At 50.2% G+C, this 17,024-nt stretch overlaps 1 protein-coding gene across 1 annotated transcript in view; it reads left to right on the top strand.

The window, feature by feature from the left end:
* Positions 1–17,024, top strand: part of TSEN34 (tRNA splicing endonuclease subunit 34) — a 282,186-nt gene that overhangs the window by 59,402 nt on the left and 205,760 nt on the right. The window contains exon 2 of the mRNA XM_078654976.1: positions 574–666. The gene's annotated coding sequence lies outside the window, so the exon portion shown is untranslated. The remainder of the gene's footprint in view (positions 1–573; positions 667–17,024) is intronic.

Below are 17,024 nucleotides of genomic sequence, written 5' to 3'. Positions count from 1 at the left end.
CAACAGGAACCGCCTACATTTGAGGCCTGGAGGGCACAGTTCTTTTCTGTATATATTATGGAGCACAGTTTATATGCCCTCAAAGGCCATCGTAAAAAGAATATTGGTCTGCAAATCTAGGGCACAGTCTTGCAATATATTTGGATTGTGAACTGTGAAACCCAGGGCCAGCTGGGTCCCTTGATTTTTGTTCATCATGGCTACATTTACATACCTTAATTCATGATTTGTAACATAGGCATTTTTTCTTTTCTTTATTGGTTATTGCATATGCTGTGAATATTGTTTGCTTTTTTCTTTGTTGTTCTTTGTCAATTTGAATGCCCGCAGTGTACATTGTATGTATAATATCGATTGGAACCTACTGACTCATGTATTTTCAATAAAAAAATAACATGTTCCTTGAACTTTGCATCAAAGTGTTCTATGTCGTTTTGTGTTTTTTCTTGTGGAAAAATGTTCCAAAAATTAGTCCCTTTGTTTTCTTAATTCACGCTGTCTTGCGATGAGCCCCAGTTAAATAAGAAACTGTTTACTTAGCTGTCATAGCTGTCATGATTTTATGTCTTTCAGGTCCGAGGATCGGCAAGGAAACCAGGAGATATCTTCCGTGACATTCGTATTCAGGCAACGAAGCAAAGAAGATTCCTGCTCGACAAAGATCAGGTAAGCCAGTGTTTCCGCTTCACTCGGTGAAAGGCTAAGTGTTTTCCAGAACTCTGGTGTGGCTATTTATAGTCTGGCCACACCCGAGCAACAATGTGCACGTTGCGCTTCCTACATGTGCAGCGTCAGAGTTTTACCGGAGCTTTACAACTGCAGACAAACCGCGAGCAGTGAGTAAACTTAAGTACGTTTCCTTTGATGCTCATTTATTCATGGCGAATTCTAGCGAATGGTACAATATAAATATGGCATAAAGTAAATACAAAATATACCACCATTATACATAATAAGCACAATGAGTACGTAAGAGAACAAAAACACAGATCAAGATCTTAACTAAGTTCAGATACATTTATAATTTCTAATACACATTCATGATTCCTTATACACTTTTGGAGTGCTGGGAGCATGGGACAGAGGTGGGTTTTAACAGGGGTAATGAAAGTTGGCCCTATTCTATTACTGCACATGATATGCAGCTATGAATGGTGGCTAGAGATGGGATATTTTGTAGCGGAATCATGACATAAGGGAATATAGAAATGTTGCCATTATTCATCTCAAAAGGGCCATCCGAGCACGCCCTATGTAACAGTATGTCCCTGTCTCTATCTTGTAGGAGCCTAGCCATTACCGGCCTCGGAGGTCGGCCCGGGGCTGGTGGACTCACCGGAACACGGTGCGCTCTCTCAAGGGTATAGACCTGTGTTCAGGCCCTCCAGCACAACAACTTTCCGGAGCCAGGGTTCTAAGTACGCCATCATGTTACTATATTCGACCCCCTCAGACAGGCCAAAAATACGAATATTGTTTCTTCAGCTGCACCCTTCTCTATCCTCTGCCCTGCGTTCCAGTGTCTTGACTCTGTCTGTAAGTTCCACCACTTTTCTGGTCAGTGCTTGGTGTGGCAGGGATAACTCCTCGAGATTCGTCTCCACTATTTTCACCCTTTCATTAAGTTTCTGGTGTTCTGCGCCATACCGTACTTGTATCTTGGTGCAGCGTCTCTTTGGTATCAGATAATGCCTCTTGGATTTTAGCTAGTTGCGGTTGTATGGGATCCTAGAGCAGCTTGCCTTCAGAGGGAAAGGGCGGCAGGGGGCAGTCACGGATCTCTTACCGCACAACAGTGTCACTGTTTTTCTCCCAGCCACTGCGCAGCCCAGTGCCTCAGATATCAAGCCTCTCCGAGGCAGCAGCCAGTCACGTCACTACTACTCCACTCTAGCAATGCACGTTGCCTAGGCCTGTGGGCCGTAAAAAAATCTCTCGCGGTGTGGAGATTTAAATGTCTCTCACCCCCACAGTGGACACCATGTCTCTGCCCATGGCCTTTCCTATCATGCCGGTCTGCCTTCCGACCGTTCAGGTCACTCAATCCCAGTGACTCTCCAGGGCGCCGCTCTGAGGGTCCCTTGGTCACAGGTCCTTCCTGTGGTCACTGGCCAGGCGCGTCCAACATCAAAGAGGTCTTCTGTGGCCGGGGTTGCTCCACCTTTATTTTGCAAGGCCCAGCTGCGCCCATTCAGGCTCCACAGGGCTACTGTTCAAGCCGAATGGCCTCCCCAGTTTCCCTCTCTCAAGAATCAGCATAGGCCCAGTCTCTCATGCATTTGCTTCCCCTGGGCCACGCACCGCGTTGGGTAATTGCTGCAGACTCACTGTGTTTGTATTCCCTAAATGGTGGTGGCAGGGAAAGCCCATAACTGTGAGCCGGGTATGGCAGCCCTCCAGATCCACTCTCGGCACCGCTGGTGAGTCCAGGTCTGGGCCCAGCACACGCCCGGCTCTTAACAGATCACAGCTGCCTGCGCACATTGCCGGAGTCGCAGTGCCACCTGTTCTTCCGGGCTCACTTATCACTCACCGCGGCCGCCTCGGGTCTGCTGCATTCGGGTATTCACCTCTGCGGGGCAAGCCCCCGCTTCCCCAGTCCTCGGGTTTCCTCAAAGGGGGGGAAGACACCGCCGCAGTCAGGCGAGGCCTTCACTCAGCCTGGCCCCCAGCCTCGCGCTCCTCGCAGCAGTCTACCGCGGCCACGTCCAGCCCAGCCTAGCCGTCGGTCTGCTCTCGGGTGCTCAGTTGCGGCTCAGCTATCCTTTTGCCACGGGCCCCCACAGGAGTCAGCGGTCCCCTATAGAGTTGGCGCGCACCCCTCCAGGTGCATCGGGCCAGCGGTTGCTTCATATTTGGCCGGATAATTATCAGGTCGGTGCAGAGCTCCCAGCTCACGCGTCCGCCATTACTGGCAATCAAGCCACGCCCCACATCACCAGTCTTTATCTTACAATTAGGATCTCCCTTTTTCCCAAGCTTATCTTCAGACATGTTAACTGATAACTCCATTCTGATCTTAATGTCAATTTCTTCCTGAGTTTTGACCAAACTAAAATAATCCTGTCCTTCCAGATAAACAATCTTTCTCAAATTCTTACAAACTCTCGCACAATTACTTATTTTCCTTTCATGCACATTTTACCTAAAGCTGATCAATTGTTAGCATTAACAATATGAGCTTGAGTGCTACATCTGTAACATGCCCCACCAGGAGTACTTAAGCCATTATGAGGTTTCTTGGAATCTATTCTGGCTCATGTGAGAGTGTCAGAACTTTGAGTGCTGGTAACAGTCGTTTTTAAGTGGGTGCTGAGCAGCTGGACGTCCAATCGGCCCATCCGTTGATCCCGAACTGCTGCTGCATCAGGTTTCCTGAGTCCACCAAGTGAGCAAAGGAGGCTACGATCTCCAGTGATCAGTGGTTTAAAGGTGCAGGAAGATGCTGAAAGGCACGTTCTATGGGTAAAAAGTGACCGCCAATGCTGGGACAAATCAGGGACAATGGAGTGTAATTACTCTATTGTCCCTGATTTCTCCTCAGTTTCCTCCACACGCCGCCTCCATCTAGCGCAGGATATTGCAGCGACCATGGTGAGCTACGTCTTTAGTTGCCGAGGGCAAAGGAGATCCGTGTTCCTGTGGTGTGCAGAAGCAGCTGGCCTAAGGGTCGATACGGCTTGTGCCAGGGCCCTCCCTTGGCCCTGCTTGCAAGTTACCATTGCCAGCACCAAGAGGAAACACCTAGAGGTAACAGTCCCAAAAGCTGTTACCGCCGTAACCAACGGCTCTCAATTGGTAACTTGAGACTGACTGAGCTCGCATGCAAACTCGCACGCAAGTACATTTGTATTCTTCACATGTAAGAAACAAGGACTTTACCCCGGGGACCACATCTTGCAAGATGATTAGGTTACAAATTGACCTTGATTACACACCATGGACACAGCAACGTATATTTAGCAACCAGCTCCTAACTGGGAGATTTTGGCTAATTCATGAAATCAGGCAATGCCAGACACCTAAAAATGCTGAATGCAAAGGAGTCACCAAGGTTTTTTCTCTACTTCATTAGCGTTCCCCAGTCCTCACCACAACTTTTGTCATCAGCAGGTCTGAATTCTGACCTCAGAAGCTAAAAGCAACTAAAAAGCACTTTAATTCCACGCCTCGCCAGGATGTCAACAAGAGTGCTTGGTATGCTGCTGATAACGAGTTTCTCGAAGCCAGCACAACTGAGCTCTGGGAACATATTACTCCAGAAGAGTCTGAAACAAATAATATGCCCAATTTTTAAAATTACTCAACCAATTGGTACACACATTCAGCTCCCCTGAATGCAATGATTACAGTACTTTCGAGGCAAAATGTAACCATGGAAAAACAATGTGCTGCTGCTCAAGAATTGATAAAAGCCCTTTACCGTCATGTATTCTGAGTGAATCACTGGCTCTAATAAAGAAATCTTTACCGTTGGGCAAAAAAGTGGCGCTTCCTTTCCCGAATCCTGATAATCAACAGGAAATGAATATCCTTTTAAAACCACTATATAGATCACGTGGCCCCCAAGATTATCTTAACTGCAGTATCATCTTAAAATGATTTGAAATCATTACAAAAGAATTCAAAGTTCTTAGCTTAGTCCAGTGCCAGGGGGTGGGCATCCTCATACTCAAAGCGCTGCCCCTGGAAATCACGGACACGTGGACAGACCCTGTTGGATTTTTTGCCGCAGCGGTGGGCAAATGGGAGGGGCGCCTGCTGTTGTTCGGCTCATGCTATATAACACCGGAGCTTCATTCGGTGATCCTCCCACAACTCAGTTCACACATAGCGGGCTTACCCACAGGCACCCTACTTATTGGAGGGGTCACAAATGCAGAAATGAACTCGGAAATTGATAGGTCTGGCCCTCGAATGAGCGCAGAGGGGGAACATGGCCTTGCAGACTTTACGAGGGCGCTGGGTCTGGTGGATCTATGGCGGGCACATAACCCTTCACTAAGGCACTACACTTTCTACTCGGCCAGGCATGGCTCCTTCTCCAGAACAGACCATTTGTTCATGCACACAGATCGAGTGGGGGACTTCTCTTATGCCTACCACATGGCGAGGGGGATCTCTGATCATGTACCGGTGTGTGCCACACTTAAAGGCCCGATTATTGATAGGGCAGCCTTCCCGCGGATAGATCCATGGTGACTGCGAGTACCATTACTTACTGATAAGATCCGGGAGGGCTCCGAGCAGTATTTTAAAGAAAATAAGGGGACCGTACAATCTCATATCACGTTCTGGGAGGCATACAAGACGGTATTGAGGGGGCAGGCACAGGGACTAATTGGAGCACAGAAAAAGGAAGAGACCCTGGAATGTAGACCGCTCGAGCAGGAGATCAGTCAGATGGAGGGCGAGGCTGATACGGCGTCATGCGCGGATGCGCGACATCGATTAGCGCTTAAACAGCGGGACCTGCGGGCCCTAGCGGAAGGAGAGGCATGGGCATATGCGCTAGCCACCGAAAACCGCCTCTACGATGTGGGGGATAAGGCCCTTGAACTCTTAGCGTGGCTGGAAAGGCGGGACAGAGATAGGTCCTGGGTGGTGGGGATCCGTGACACAGGAGTGCTTCAGACCACCAGTTCTGACATCGCAGAGGCCTTCACGGTGCACTTTGAGCATGTGTACGCCCCGGTGAGCACAAGGTCGACAGCAGACTGTGAGGAATTCCTTAGATATTTTAACATGCCAACGGTGCCCCCAGAAGCCTGTGATCCAAAGGCAAACCAGACGGTAGAAGATTTGGCTAAAGCATTGAACTCGCTTAAGCTGGGGAAGACGTCCAGATCTAATGGGCTTCCCGTCTAAATTTACAAGAAGCAGGCAACAATCATACTCCCCCCCCGCTCTTAGAGATGCTGCAGGAGGCGCGAAAGGTGGGTCATCTCCCGGTGGACCACCGGGCAGCCACGATAGTGGTGATTTACAAGGAGGGTAAGCCGGCAGATCAGTGCAGCTCCTATAGGCCTATCTCCCTTATCAACGTAGAGGCCAAGGTCCTGGCAAAGGTTTTGGCAGAGAGAGTGCTGTCGGTAATTAAGGACCTGGTGACAGCTTTATGGGGTGTTGCACATGACCGAGGGTAATGTATCTCAGCAGACGGCCTTAATGTCACTAGACGCCTCAATGGCCTTTGACAGTATAGAATGGCCTTACTTGTCTATGGCCCTTCAGCGGCTGGGCTTTGGACCTTCCTTTTGCAGCTGGGTCAAACTCCTATATGAGGGACCTACGGTGCGAGTAAGGGTGAATGGTGCCCTGTCTCAATCCTTTCAGCTTCAGAGGGGCAAGCGGCAGGGATGTCCTCTCCCCCCGCTCCGGTTTACCCTGGCATTAGAGCCCCTGGCTCACTGGGTCAGGAGGTATCCTGAGATTTGGGGGTTGCGTGCACCAGAAGATTGGGAAGGGCGTATTTCTTTATACGATGATGACATAGCACTATATCTGGCACGGCCGTATTACTCCATATTGCGGTCCTACATATTTTTGAGTTGTTTGGTAGCTATTCGGGATACAATATCAACTGGTCAAAGTCGGTGATCTTTCCTCTCTCGGGCCCCCCCCTAGGGTTCCGCGGTGTTGCGCAGCCCCGGTGAATGGTTTTAAATACTTGGGGATATACATCACCAGAGACCAGAAAGAATTCCTGGCAAAAAAAAATGGGGCCTCAAATGAGTCGTCTAGCTGCTGATGTTAGCCACTGGCGCTTGCTTCCGCCCTCACTTATGGGACGGGCCGCTCTATATAAGATGTTGATGCTACCGCGGCTTCTATACATACTGCAGAACACTCCCTTCCAGGTACCACAGACAATTTTTAAGCATATAGCACAGGAGGTGCGGTCTTTGCTGTGGGCGGGAGGGTCGCCGAGAATTGCCCTACAGAGGCTACATAGGGGTGTCTTTGATGGAGGGATTGCAGTTCCGGATGTCAGGCTTTACTACTGGGCCTCCCAACTGCAGGAGAATAATGATTGGGTCTATGTGGGGACGGACGAGCCGGCCTACAGAGGATAGGGCATTGATGTCGCAGGATAATTGTTAATCCCTCTTGTATTCTTGGTGGATGTGGCCGGAACATACTACGGTGGTGGTTCAATGTTGGAAAGACGCCAACAAATGCCTGGGCTCGGCGGCTGACGGGCACAACGCCGCTTTGGGCGGGCGATCCTCTTAGGGAAGTGGCTGCGCTGTCGGTATTTAGGGGCTGGCGCCGGATTGGCGTTGAGTACCTGGGCGACGTCTGGAAGGGAGACTCACCTTCTTCGTTTGACTATTTGCAGAAAGAATACAATATGCACGACTCGCAGCGATACACACATCTGCGGCATTTACATGCTCTGCGTACTCCCATCCAACAGGGGGTTTCTATTCTAGACTATTCCCCGCTTGAAGACCGGCTACTGCTGGATCCAATACAGGGGAAACCCACCTCCCCGATCTACCGCAAATTGATCACCAACCTCCCAGATCCATTGGTCTCCCTTAGGGCGGCCGGGACTGATTACCTAGAAGTTCTCGATGATGAGGACTGGCAGGAGGCGTTCCAGAGCCCTAGGGAAGTGGCTATGCGCGTCGGATTCAGATTAGTGCAGCTTAAGATCCTGCATCGCGTCTACTATCCTCGCACTCACCTGGGGTCGTGCCATGTCTGCGCAGTGTGTTAGGGCGTGCGGAGAGGAAGGTACCTTCTTACACATACTGTGGGAATGTCCAGAGGTTTCCAAATTCTGGCGGAAGGTTACGGAAGTCATGTCGGAAGTGGTGGGCGAGCCTATCGCACTAGACCCCAAATGACTTCTTCTCATGATTAGAGGCGAGGCAGACTGGTCCAGATATGTGGGTATATGGTTGGCATTTTCAGCGGGGTTGGCCAAGAGCAACATTGCCAGAAATTGGGGGGCGCAGGCACCCCCGACCCGATTGAGGAAAGGAAACGTGACCTCTATTGGTACCAGAGAGCAGAGGAAACAGTGTATAAGAGCCAAGAAATGGGAACGGTATGGATGCCATGGAGGAGATACAGAGGGCTGTTGGGGGGGCAGACCAGTAATTTGGTGTTGAATAACAAAGGGGCCTGCTCCACCCGAGATTGTGTCGACTGTGATTTCCTGTACATGGCAACTAATGTTCTCATGGCATTGTCTCTATATGATGTGGTCTCTCGAGTCTGTTAATAAAAAGATGTTTTTTTTTTTAAAGTTCTTAGCTCAGAAAATCATTAAAATTGCATTCCACCCAGGGAAAGGAGACAATCAACCTAACTTTAAATTCCAAGGCTGCAGCAGACTACCTACTCAATCAGAGACAACAATTCTATTGAACTGGGGCATCAAAATCAAACCAATCTAGCATCCATTTTCAGTGTTGTACTGAGCAAGCAATCACTCAACTCAATTTCGTGTACCAAGCTAACTCAAGCTTAATTAATAACCACCTCCTGATTCCATTAGCAATTCAGCACTGCAGCCAATAAGTGCGCATAACCCTGAGGAGTTTTAGTCAATTAAATTTACAAAGCCAGAGGAGGATGAGATTATTTTCGACATCAGAAATCAAGGAGGTAGAACTAGCATTTCAGGGAGAAAGCCCCTTAAACAAACGCAACAAGACTGCTTCTCATTAACCGGAACTCTGGCAAATAGCAATCGACAAGCAATCGACAAGCAAAAGTCAGTGGCTCCACAGTACATCAGTGTCCCGGAGTTTGGTAGTTTGGCAAATTGAGCAAACACCTGATATAATGTGGGATGGAATTAAATCAGTACGCAAGAGAATGCTATTAATTATCTGTTGCGTTTTGATCTGATTTGCCTGCAAGAAACTTGGGCAACAAAACCAACTCTCCTGGTTGGTTATGAATTACACTTCATACCCGCTGTCAAGATGGCTACTAAAGGTAGTCCAGCAGAAGGCTTTTAATTTTATGTAGAACAAGCATGAATTTGTAAAACAGAAAGATTAAATTTTAGGAAATTATAGCTTCTGGTCATATCGTTAACCATTTCAAACTGGCTGCATCAGAAACTTCTAATGTTCTGCAAATACCTGAAGCCCGATCAAAAATCTGTAAATAAAAAAACAAAGATTATTTCTGCAACTACTAGGAATTCACCTTAGCACACCCTGATACCAGACTAATCAGCATGGGAGACTTCAATCTAAATTATTTTCACTTTGATGCAGATATTTAATTCGCTAAACTATAAGATTTAACCTGGCAGAATCCATCATGACAGTTCCACCTGCAGAAGTGAGACATTTTAGGCAATGACTTAATTGCAATACTTCACAGCATCGGCCTACAAGCTTTGAATGGCTGCAATAAGTGTGACAATCTGGTGGCCTTCGCACTTGTTGCTGAAACGTGACACATAAGTCGATTACGCCATTTTCTTGCTTACCCTTTTTATACAGCTCATAGAATTCCAGTTCGTACATCGACTGGAAAGGGACCACTTCCACAGAAAACAGTACTGCAGATAGGTTGCTATAAACTCCAGCATGCAAATAATTTAGGATACTTCTATATAAGCCTAAGAACAGGACGTGTTTAATGGACATCAAACGTAGAGAAGCATTTTAAATAATGGAACAGCAGAAATGATAAGGAATGTATTATCTAAAAGCAAGTGCCATAGTAATTGACCCATTCAGCCATGTAACTTGGACAAATGCTTTGGCAACCCTATACTCCAAATTATTATAATTTTTTTATTTTTATTTTTTTTTTTTTTTTTTAAACCTTTATTGAAAGACACGTATAAGTACAAGCGCTGGCCTACAACCACAGGGGCCGGCCGCAAAGTCAGGAGAATCAAAATAACAAAGCAATGTATACGATAGGGTGAATACAGGATGGATGCAAATAAAGTCGTTACATCGCCAGCGCCAGGATAAAAGAGGTTTCATTTTACATTATATAAAGGAGGCAGCAACCATATCTACCAGCGCGTCATGCAACATATACAGAAAAGAAGGGGGGGGGGCGGGAGGGAAATAGCCCCCCTCGCAAGCAGACGACCACAGTAGGGCAAAGCCCAAAGACCTCACACGCCCATACCAGGTGCAGAATAGAGGAAGAATACCAGCCAACAAATAAAGTGGACGTCACACGTACAGCCCACCCGCCCCGAAAAAGGAGAAAGTGCAGACGCTAGCGAAACAGAGGAGTAAACACCAAGGGACATAGCCCACCCCCTGGAAAAAGGCAAAAAAGAGACCATAGAATAAAACAAACTAAAATAACAAACACCCCCCCCACCCTACATCACTGTAATGGCTACGGCCTACCCCACTAAACAGCGTGCCTGTCGCCCAGAGTCACCCGAAATATAGAAAAAGAGAAAGGGAATTATAACGAAGAAAGAGAGGGGAATAAGAAAAGGAAGGAGAGGAAAAGGAAGAAAGAGAGAGGAGAGGAGCCAGCGACCGAGACATAAAACACTACCCCCCGCAACAATAATGCACTAATCGAGGTCGAAAAGGAGAGTCAAAAAAGCCTACACCAGGATGTAAACAGGAACCATCCAGAATAACGAGGCCCGGAGATGCCATGTAAAAAAGGGTCCCACAGGCATCCAAGCACGATCACCCCTGTCCACTTTTATGAAGAGTCGAGCCTCCCAACCCCGCCACAGCCAAAAAACAGCAGAACACAGTGGGTCCATACCAATCAGGAAAAGCCGGTGGGATCCCCGCAAAACACCGTCCCGGCAAACTAGAAGCAACCAGGAGAACTCGGCAACAGTCAGAATGGAAAAGTTCCTCAAAGATCCACGTGGTCAAGCACAGTATCTGGGCCGTCCAGCACGAAGCAAAGAAAACAGGATGTAGATAGCACTGCAGCATCGGCACCGGGTCCGCTAGATCCCATAGAATCGAGCACCCAGCCGGAGATCCCAGCACAGCCGCCGGCGAAGTTTCAGGCAGTACAATTCGGGGAGACGACACTTCGTCACAAAATGGCGGAGCCACCACGGCAGCTATCCGCAACTCCAAGGCTCGACATTTCAAGGACAGGTCGATCCGCAGAGCAGATAGGGCAAACCAGATAGCACTCCGAGTAGGGGCCGCCCAAACCAAACGAGGGCTGGAGAAAGCAAATGCGGCAACCTCCCTGTCTCCAGGAGAAAGACACCCCGAGGGGCCATCCGCCATCTTAAGTACAGCACCCTCCGCCATCGCCGCAGGTTCTTCCAAGTCCATCAGGAGCACCGGCGGCCCCAGGGCTCACCGCCAAACCGCGGCGAATGGCGCTCGGCGGAGAAAGGAGAGCCACCAGAAGAACGGGCGTGCTCCCCACAGCACTCGGGGGGAGCCCAGCATCGGATCCCGGGCGGGACTAACAACAGGAGTGGGTTTCCCACTTGAGGGGTGCCGGACAGCGCGGCTTCTCTTCTTCGGGCCGGTAGGCGAACGGACATGCGGGGTGGCCCACCAGCGGGGGCGGGTCTGCCCCGGGGGTCCCGGCCCGCGGCGCTCAGGCTCCCACCATCGGGTCTCTCCACCGGTTCCGGACCGCCGGCACTCCGATCATCTCCGGGCAGACACAGCACTCGAGGCCCCGGCGTCAGGGCCGGGAAGGCCAACAAAGTGACCAGGGCAGAACGCCGGAATCACTGCACGCCAGAGCCCCGGAAAAGGATGGTAAGTGACGGCTCTTCCTCAGTGACCAAATTCGGAACACCCCGAACAGGATGAAATACAGGATAGGTGGCGGGGAGGAAGAGATCACGGAGCGAGGCGGTTATGCGACTGTTCCGATCGCCATCTTGGCTCCTCCCCCCCCTATACTCCAAATTAGCCAGTGCCTTCTTTAATCTCAGCAGCATTAATGGTCTTCTGTCAAAGGGACCCAAATCATGGTACACCTATGCTCTTCGGGAAGTGGGAAAAAAAACTGGCCAGACTAATATATAAACCAAATTTAATCTCAGCAGCATTAATGGTTTTCTATCAAAGGGACTCTGAAAGAGAAAAGAAAAGTGGATAAACTGGCCAGACTAATATATAAACCAAATCATGAGGCTGACCTGCGCAATGTTTAGTTCTCCAAACTGCGGAAGCGATACAAGAAACTGGTCTGGGAAGCAAAGCAAGCGGCCAACAAGCAAACTTGGACTTTTTTCTACACAAAACTTGTTCTCGTTCCAAAAACAGTCATTTTGCAGCGTGAATCTTTCTGGATTCACTATGCTGTGCATTATTCCGCGGTCTTGTGGTTGGGTCCGGATTCGTAGTCTTTTCTTTGTTTTTTTTTTTTTTTTTTTCCGTAGCCCACTTGGGCGTCGGTGTCACACCTCCTTGGGTGTATTTCCGGTGACGTCGGCATGCTTCCTGCGGAAGCTCCCACTCTTGGGCGCCATCTTCAGATTCTTTTTTTCCGCGGTCGGGTCTGGATCTTTCCCGTTTGGGCTCCAGACATTTTTGGAGAAAGAAGAAGAAAAAGACAGAAATTGCAAAGAAAAGGCATCTGAAGACTCCAGGAGACTTCATCGACGAGGAGTCAGCAAAGGAGAAGGAGAATTCATCGAGATCTTCGACGAACACGCGACCAGGGAGGCCCTGAGCGCTCGATGATGGACAACACGCCGTTCAAGTTCTGCCGTAACTGCCACCACAAGTACGCGCAGAAGGACCAGCACCCGGTATGCAACCTTTGCCTACCTGTAAATCACGAAAGCGAGGACTGCAACGCCTGCTCCGCCTGCTCCGCCTTCACCCCGAAGACCCTTCGTGTGAGAGAGAGACAGAGGGTAGCGCACGCCACCCTGCAGGGGAAGGCCCCGACTCCGTCCCTCTACGATCTGGGGATGTCTTCCGAAGAAGAGGACAACGCTGCCACCGAAGACGACCGCTACACGGTCGTAGAGACCGATTACACGAAAACCTCTGATAAGGTAGGAGACTCTCCGGCCCCCAAGAACCCGAGAGACTCTGAGTCTCGAAAAAACGAGGGCAAGACCCCGAAAGCGCCGATGCCAAAACACCTGGCGTCCGCGAGTACCCACAGGCCCAGCGGATCCTCTGAGAAGGAGTCCCCGGCGCCGAGAGCTGCTGAGCAGCAGAAGTCGTCGAAAATCGTCCCCGAAAAGGATCGATCGACGCCGAGGGAGAAGGACCCTAAACTACCGACGCCGACCAGAGACCCAAAATCCGGATCGACGTCGAAAACTTCGGCACCGAAAAGCACGGCGCCGAGCCAACCGCCGAAAAGAGCGGCCGAACCATTTGACGCGGAACACGCGGCCGAGATGGAGAAAAAGAGAAGGCGCCTCGAGGCCGAAATGGAAAACATCTTGCAGCGGAAGAAAGATTTCGACGCAAAGATGAAAACCTTCACAATCTCACACAAGTCCAAACCACCAGTGGTGGAGGTGGTCGAGGAAGAAGACGAGGTCGCCGAGGAACAAGACCCGGACGTCGAGGTGGTCGACGACCAGGAAGAGGACGAGAATCCCTACGATAGTTACAACTATGGGGATGAAGAGGACAGCAGGACGGACGCAGAGTCGGCCCCCTCTGACTTACAGGAGGTGGATTACCTAGATGTCGACACCGACTGCCCGGAGGAGGCGGTCGACACATATCCCTCGAGGCCCTCGCCGCCAGACGACATCGGGGCCTACAACTCGGTGATAAGGTCTGCCGCAGCGGCATTCAAACTCAAGCTCGACGAAGAGAAGCAGAAAGCAGACTTCCTTCTAGAGACATTGCTCCCCACACAAACAAGGAGCCAATACCTGCCAATGCTCGACAGCGTCTTGGTTCAAGGGAAGGAAGCATTCAGGGAGCCCGCAACATGCAAGGCGGTAACTCCCAGAACAGAGAAGAAATACACACATTCCTCAAAAGACCCACCCTACATTCAGGGGACGGTCTCTGCAGACTCCATTATCACGGCCACAGCAAGGAAGAGGGCTAACGTACCCACTACTTCTGGACCAACACCGGATAAGGAGAGCAAGAGGATGGATCTGGTGGGCAGAAGGATCGAACGGAACGCCGCGACCCACTGGCGCATGGCTAATTCCAACGCACTGATAAACAGGCACATGTACCAGATCATGGAGGAGCTGGGGCAGTTGGTGAAGGACCTGCCCCAGGATGCCAAACAGAAGGCCGAAAAGCTGGTTGAAGAAGGGAAGAACGCGGCAAATTCTTGCCTTAAGACTGCCCTGGATGGAGCAGACAACTCCAGCAGGCTCATGATGATGGGTGTCACTGAAAGAAGACACGCCTGGCTCAGGATTTCAGGTTTCAAACCAGAGGTGCAGCACAGCATCCTGAACACACCGTTCAACGGCGACACGCTTTTCGGAACAACTGTGGATGAGAAGCTCAGTCAACTGAAAAAGGACAACGAAACAGCAAGGTCCATGGGAGCATTGCAGTTCAGAGGCAACAAAAGGGGCACCCCGTCACGGAGGCCTGGCGGGAGAGGTGGAAACCAGCCAGGTACATCACACCAGGCTTTCCAACAGACGCACCAGGCAGACTCGTAGGCTCAGCAGGGTCAGCAGAAGCAGTCCTGGCAATACCAACAAAGAGGCCAGTCCTTTCGAGGGAGAGGAAATGGACGTGGACAGAATAGAAGAGGGGGACAGCAGCCCGCCTCTAAGTGACTTCAAAAAACCCCGTGTGCCCACCCACAGAAAAGATCCCAGGGGGCAGCACGTACAGAGGGGTCAAGACAAGCTACACATCTACGACCACATAACACCAGTGGGAGGAAGATTAAGATTTTCCCTCCAAGAATGGAGAGAAATCACATCAGACAAATGGATCCTCAACATCATCCAATTCGATACTGCATAGAGTTGGAGGGGAGACCAACAAGCAGGAAACCAAAAAGAAAACCACTAGCAAGCAAGCAGCTAGTGTCTTCAGGAAGAAGTAAAGGAACTCCTGCGGAAGCAGGCCATAGAACGGGTACCCTTCAAGGAAAGAAACAAAGGAATATACTCAACGTACTTCCTGGTACCAAATGTAGACTAGACAATGAGACCCATTCTGGACCTAAGGTTCCTGAACAAATTCATAAGAACGCAAAAATTCAAAATGACCTCCCTGCAAGAGGTGCTCCCGCAACTGCAGATCGGGGACTTCATGGTCACAATAGACCTCAAGGACGCCTACCTGCACATCCCAATGAACAGAAAGCACAAGCATATGCTCAGGTTCACCATCGGAGAAAGCCACTACCAGTTCACGACACTAGCCTTCGGGCTGAAATCGGCACCAAGGGTGCACCACAAAGTGCCTCGCAGCAGTCGCAGCGCACCTACGAAGGCAGGGAATACATGTATACCCCTACCTGGACGACTGGCTGGTGAAAGCAAACTCATACCAGAAATGCAAGCAGCACACACACACAGTGACGAGCACGCTCATAAGCCTGGGGTTCTCCATCCATTGGAAGAAATCTTCAATGGAGCCGGAACAAGTGAAGATCTTCCTGGGAGCACAGATCAACACCTTACAGGGCAAGGTGTTCCCCAGCGAGAAGAGGGCGAAGGCGCTGGTGAAGGAAACTCGCCTCTACCGGAAGGGACAAGCTCAGACAGTGAGGACTGCGAGCAAGATCATGGGGATGATGGCATCATGCATCCACCTGGTACCGAATGTACGTCTCCACATGAGACCCATTCAAGAATGGCTACAGGAGCAATGGTCACAAGCTACAGGCAGTTGGGAGGATCTAGTGGTTGTAACGCATGCAGTGCAGAAGGAGATGACATGGTGGACCATGGAGAACATAACAAGGGGAAAGCCTCTTAACGCCCCCAACGGCAACAGTGACCATCACCACAGACGCATCCCTGAAGGGATGGGGCGCTCACATGGAGGAGCTCAAGGTGAGGGGACTGTGGACGCCAGCAGATGCGACAAAGCACATCAATTACCTAGAGTTGAAGACAATCTTCCTTGCACTGAAAGCTTTCCAAACAAGACTGTACAAGCACAAGGTGTTGCTACAAACAGACAACACCACCGCGATGTTCTACATCAACAAGCAGGGGGGCACACAGTCAGCCCCGCTTTCAACGCTGGCGCAGGAGATATGGAAATGGGCCATCCCTCTCAAGATAGACCTACTAGCCATACACCTACCAGGGAAGGACAACATACAAGCAGATTGGCTCAGCAGACAGACATCGGCATCCCACGAGTGGGAGCTCAATGCTCAGGAGACGAGGTGGCTGTTCGACAGATGGGGAACACCATCAGTGGACTTGTTTGCCACACGCCGGAATGCAAAATGCCAAAACTTCGCATCCAGACAGCCCGAGGAGGGGTCACTGGGGAATGCCCTATGGATAGATTGGTCCGGGACATTTGCTTACGCCTTTCCCCCGATACCACTGATGCACAGAGTGCTGAGCAAGTGCAGAGCGAGCAACATGACCCTGATACTGGTCGCGCCACAGTGGGCCAGACAGACCTGGTTCTCGCAGATCATGGAGATGACAGTGTGGACCCCACAGATTCGGCAGGAGGAAAGACCTACTCTCCATGCAGAACGGAGAGGTGCTACACCCAGAGCCAGAGAGCCTGAGCCTAGTAGCGTGGCTCCTGAGGACATAGAGTTTGCACATTTGAGGCTGCCAGAAAGCACCCTGAGGGTCCTTCGGGAGGCACGGAGGCCCAGCACTCGGAAGTGCTACGTTGCCAAATGGAAAAGATTCACAACGTGGTGCAGGAAAGAAAGACTTCACAATAAAATGAAGGACTCCACAGTGCTAAGGTACCTGACACACTTGCTGGAGAAGAACCTTAGCTCATCCTCGTTGAGAGTTCACTTGGCAGCGATAGTCGCCTACACAAGAGGAGAGACGTGCAGGAGTTTCTTCACATCACAAGTGGTGAAGAGATTCCTGGAAGGAGCGAAAAGGATCGCACCACCCAAGCGGGTGAAGCCACCTGCATGGAACTTGAACATAGTCCTAACGGAACTCATGA

The sequence above is a fragment of the Lissotriton helveticus genome, chromosome 7 (assembly GCF_964261635.1).
Source record: "Lissotriton helveticus chromosome 7, aLisHel1.1, whole genome shotgun sequence".
Taxonomy (NCBI): Eukaryota; Metazoa; Chordata; class Amphibia; order Caudata; family Salamandridae; genus Lissotriton; species Lissotriton helveticus.
The sequence above is the reverse complement of the archived record's forward strand: the minus strand, read 5'-3'. Positions and strand labels throughout refer to the sequence as shown.